Below are 5,718 nucleotides of genomic sequence, written 5' to 3'. Positions count from 1 at the left end.
CGGATGAGAGGTGAAACGTCTTCAAGTAACTTACAGTTTTTTACAGACCTAGGACACATTTCTCAATACTTAGGTCACATTTGCAAAACTCCTCACACAGTGAGCACAACAGAAGTCTATGTGGGCTAAACTGAGGACCAGTTATCATTGTTTTGGCACAAAATGCATTCAATGACTACATCTCTCAAATTTCATGAATTATCTTCTCACTCAGACACAACAACTGCCAAAAACCTTTGTACGTGCAGGACATTTTGCATGTGCTTACATACTGTTTTCAAAACTGTTAAACTTATGGCCAAAACAATAACACAATGCAAAACTTGAAAAGACAGCAAAATCCAACAGCAATATTTTATTGACACATATTTTAAATCTAAAAATGCAGTTTAACCAGCCACAGCTTATTCTCATTGTAGATGAACATCTACACAGGTGTTACTCCTTCAATTTTTCAACTCCTTCAATTCTGGCAGCCAGAAGATTCTTTCCTAGGTGTATTACCCTAGATGACATAAGATGTGATGTGGATGAGAACCTGTGGCCAAATGGAGAAGACCGAGTAGATTAGCATTACTATTGTATGAGTATCAGTGGATGGTGTGTATACAAATTCTTGTATTTTGGGATTACTTAGTGCAGAAAAATAAAAATACATAAACAAATATTAATGAATTCTGCATGATGTCTGATTCATTCCAGTAACATATATTGAAATTATAAACAGAGATGTTTCCTTGTTTTACACAGGAAAACACTGTGTAATGCTACATGTTGTTAGTGTTTTTTAGGTCATTGTTTTGTGGGTGACAAAGTGTGTTTGTCGGCTGTCAACCTTTGCTAGTGTTCTGGAAGAATGAGTTTATTTGAGACCTGAATGAAGTGTTTTGGTAGTTGTAGTGCATTTTGAATGTGAAATGAACTGCTTTGCCACGCTGAGGGTCAGTTAGGAGAATTGTGTGAAGAGTTTTGCAAAAGTGACCTAAGTATTGAGACATGTGTCCTAGCGTCTGTAAAAAACTGTAAAGAAGTCCAGACGCTAGGACACATGTCAAGCTCCTTTGACTACAATGACCTGGATGACTGAGAACCTTCACAGACATGAAGGTGTTTTGGCAAAAAAAGCTGGTCAAACATTAAACTGCAAAACTGAAAGTGCTGTTTGAGTCTGAACATTTTCAACTCACCACCAGAAAAAGATGCTGTTCTCCACAATATGTAAATAAGGATAGAGTATAGGCGATATCAGCAGCTGTATCAAAATGAGAATTTTATATCCCCCATAGTTGAGTATAGGCATTCAATCCAAAAGGTCACATGTTGTGGAGAAATAATGTGAATCTTTTGTGCAATCAAATGTTTTATTTTTATTTTAATAGCACAACAAATAATACATTTGTTAATAAATCTTATTCAGACACAAGTTTGCTTGTTGCTTGCTTCCTCACAAACGACCATTTCTGCTCCTTACATTCATCACCCTGAAAACAGCACAGTGAACAAATCATACTGAAACACTGTGTTTATTTCAGTTACAAAAGTTATTTTTATTTTAGGTTTCATGAAACACATATATATTGTTGGCAGTACTTTAGATGAAGGCAGCATGCTGCTCTCAGACTTACACTTAAACTCAAAGGGTCTATAATCTCTAAACTGATATATTTTACAAAGAAATCCTGTCTGGGCAGCGTCTTTATTTGGACTGAAGAGCTCGTTGGCATTTCTAAAACAATAGCAAACCTGCACACCATACATTGTTTGGTTTTTTGTTTTGTTTAAAGTTGTAGATATACATTAGAGACATGGCAGATTTGCATATATTCTTCAGGGTCTGCAGTCCTTTTCTCTTCTTCTGTGCTCCTGTGAGAATCTAAAACAAAGGTCACATAAATCATGGGGTTAAATTGATGCCTGTGGGACAAAATTACTCCAACAATATTCAGGACAAATTTATTTTTCCTCTGCAAAAAAATGAAATTGAGTACAAAGCATGTGAAACTTTTCTGTCTTGTGTTGTGTTCATTTATGTCTTTTCTTTTCTCTTTAATGTTTCTGTCCATTATATGTGCAAGAACAAACTTCTGAATCACCTCTTAGTGATAAGTGTCTACAGTTTCCTTTCTCGTTTGGCTCTGGATGAAGGCAGTCGCACTTTTCTCCTCTCCCTCTTCCTTCTCTTTCCTGCTTGGCTTCTCAATGTCCTTGTCTAGTCTCGTCTACTTTTCTACTTTTGCCCTGGATGACTCTCACGGTCTGTTACAACCTAAAAGAGGAATTATGGATTTGAACAACTGGTCCCTGAATGCAATTGACACGCTCTTCTCAACGAGAAGCCTGGGCTTGAGTAAGTCCGAGTGTCCTAGAGGGACGTTCCCCTCTGGATACACAATGGACGGGTGGAGGAACTGGAGGGTCGTGTGCCTGGCGGGACTGTCAATCGAGGACATTGTAGACATCTACCTTTTCGGAACCATGATAACAGGGTTCTTGCTGTTCGGAGTTGGCTTGGCCCTGGCTTATCAAGGAAGGCGGAGTCGACTTTTCAAAACCCCACAAGGCTGCCCGCTATGATGGAAATGATGGGACGGGTCGTGACTTCTCAAAATGGGCTCATTGAACGCAGCACGGATAAGATCTTGGAGAAGCTCACGGCAGTCTCTGCTCTCTGAACACAAGATTGATAACATCTCAGAGAAGCTCTCCAACGGGAGACTGAGAGACCAGTGACGGACTGTTAGACCAACTGTGAAATTGACATGCAGTTGTTCGCACTAAAGGAAAACCACCATCATTTCATGCAGCTACCGTATCGGTGTCAGCTGTGGTCTCAAGGCTGGAGCTGATACGTATGTATGTTCGGGGGGTCCAATTTCACTGCAGATGTAAACATTGCATGTGACAAATAAAAGGCTTGATTGAATAGCTTCAGACTTATGTTCAAAGAAAAGAAAAGAAGCCCTCAAACCTCTACTCTACTTTATGTGTTGATTTAATGAGCGAGTTCACTTTGTTTCTCTCTTCTCTCAAACGTCTAATCTCTCTTCCTCCTCTTCCTCTGTGTTTTATTCAGTCGTACCGTTTACAGCAGCGAGCAGGGCTTCTTCTTGACCTTGGCGGGCTGAGGGCAGAGGACGGCACGAATGGCCTCATCAAACACAGTCTTCAGACCACGCTGGGTCAAGGCTGAGCACTCCAGGTATTTGACTGCATCTATACATGCGAAGACACATATATGTTAATAAAAGAAGAGAAAGAACTACAAAGACAAAGTAAGAGAAGAAAGGTTTGCTGGTAGTGGAGAAGAATAAGTTCAACTTTCAAAGAACACTATAGTCAACTACAGCTACTATACTTTTACTGTGATGCCAGGAAATGAGGGGAATAACAAAAATTTGCAGAGGCAGTCAGGCTACAAAGTTCTCTAGCATCTTCATCTGCTAGTTTCATATCTTCACTGGTGAGGAGAGCTTCAAATCTTAAAGTGCTTTTCAAGCAAATAAAGTAAGAGTGACTGACCTATCTCCTTAGCCAGAGCTAGGCCCTGTGGATAGGTGATAGGCGCCAGCTTCTTGTCCTTCAGTTTCTCAATGGTATCCTTTTCATCCCTCAGATCCAGCTTAGTGCCAACCAGGATGATGGGCGTGGAGGGGCAGTGGTGACGGACCTCAGGGTACCACTGGCAGAATACAGAGTAAAGGAAAACTAAATAAGAGGCAAGAAAGGGGAACACGCAAAATCAAGGAACGTGTTAGAGGCAAAAAACAGAATCAAAGGTGGAGGGAGATGAAGCTCTGATGCCAGGTGTTACAGAAAGGTGGATGAAGGCATGAAAAACAAATGATATGCTGTAGCTATTAAAGATTAGAGAAATACATCATCCAACTTTCACCCACAGCATCAATCATTCATTCACATCAATTATTAGACCTGTTTAGGCTTTTTCTCCATTTTGTAATCCAAGTACCTATTTTTTTTCTCTATAATAAATTCCTGCTTTTGTTCTGTTTGTTCTTTTTTACATTTTGTTCCTCGGCAGCTGAGAGACAGGCCTCATAAAAAACAGCCAAAACTCACCTTAGCTCTGACGTTCTCATAGGATGCCGGGCTAACCAGGGAGAAGCAGATTAGGAAAACATCCTGGATGGAGAGACAAGGAGACAAAGAATTAGAATAGCTGCTGCAGTTTTAATTAGCTGACATGTTATACAAGTTCTGTCTGTGTAACTTTATGTCCATTAGTTACTGTGTGTGCCTGTGTGAGTCTGTACCGTCTGTGGCTAGGACAGTGGGCGGAGCCTGTCATAATCTTCCTGTCCAGCTGTATCCCAGAGGCCCAGGTTGACCGGCTTGCTGTCCACCATCACATTAGCTGAATATTTGTCGAATCTGTGGGGAGAGTAGAGAAGGTCAGCGATCAGCCAACAAGTCATAGGCAACCTTTCATTTCATTGGTTATTCATTCATTCAACAATCTTTCAATTCACTGATTGTTTAACCAGTGAAACTCCTGTAATGGAGAAAAAAACAGGACCATACTTGAAATACCACTGTTCACAAAAACATTAACCAACAACATTACTTTGGTTAGTTTGACACAAAAGCCATCCTAACCATGTCTAGTAAGAGAGAATAATACATAATAAGGCAGGGCTGCCCCCGTGTGGTCTCATAGTAGAATAACAGTTTAATTTCTCATTTTTAAAAACTTGAGAAATTTCATATTCATATTCAAATGTATTCAGGCTCAAATGAAACTGATAACACAAATGTTTGCAGACACAGATGTTTTTTTACAGAAAGAAAGAGACTAGTGTACCAGATTAATCCTGTTTTATGGCCTGTCCGAGGTCTACCCCGCCCTTTGCCTAATGACAGCTGGGATGGGCTTCAGCCTCCTTAATGACCCAGTAGTTAAAAAGATGGATGGATTTCCTGAAATAGAAAAGTCACTGAAATAACGTTAACTGTCAAACATAGAACAACTATGACAAACAGTCAACACTATCTGAGATCCTGCTGGTGGTTAGGGAGGATATACGTGATTCTGTTTGTTGTTTAAACATATTTATAGAGTTAAGAGTTCAGATTGCTGGAAGAACAACATTCACGCAGTCTGATTGCTGTTTTTCTCCCAAAATGTAGAAACACCTGCTAACCATGGCACACTCTGCTTTTCCATTAGGTCTGTGCAAATACTACTTAAGTACACTCATCCTCCTGTGCCATTAGTGATATTAACAGAGTGTATTTTTTGACATATATAATATAGTTAGTATAGTTATTATACTAGCCGTAGCTGCCCCGCTTATTTTAGACATTCACAATAAAAAAGTAAGCGATAATATTTCAATATCAAACGTCATAATTAAGGTCAACATCTAAATAATGCTGTGTACAGACTCACACAGGTGTTAAATTACAGCATAAACTTACCTTAGACCTTCCTCCGTCATTCTCCTCCTAATTGTGCTCGGAGACACAGAAAACATATCGGCAATTACCCCGATGGTTATCCCGGACAGCACTAAAGTCCTGAGTGCTGCAGCCGGGATTTCAAGACGTGGACGACCAACATTTGAAGACTGTTCTTCCTCGGCGTATTCCAAACGAACACGGTGCTGAATTGATCTTAAACTTTCGACAATGCTGTCATCGATGCTAACATCTTGAAGAGCAATTATCATCCCAAGCATTTCAGAAACATCATCTAAACGA

The 5,718-nt window shown here is 39.9% G+C and overlaps 1 pseudogene; it reads right to left on the bottom strand.

Annotated features, from left to right (window-relative positions):
* Positions 1–1,743: 1,743 nt before the first annotated feature.
* On the bottom strand, positions 1,744–4,641 carry LOC146667565 (ras-related C3 botulinum toxin substrate 2-like; annotated as a pseudogene).
* Between the last annotated feature and the right edge of the window lie 1,077 nt (positions 4,642–5,718).

This window comes from Rhamphochromis longiceps, linkage group LG6, assembly GCF_057381845.1.
Source record: "Rhamphochromis longiceps isolate RC_006_pf linkage group LG6, R_longiceps_female_GT1.1, whole genome shotgun sequence".
In the NCBI taxonomy this organism is placed as follows: Eukaryota; Metazoa; Chordata; class Actinopteri; order Cichliformes; family Cichlidae; genus Rhamphochromis; species Rhamphochromis longiceps.
Note: the sequence above shows the minus strand (reverse complement) of the source record. Positions and strands in the feature narration are given on the sequence as shown.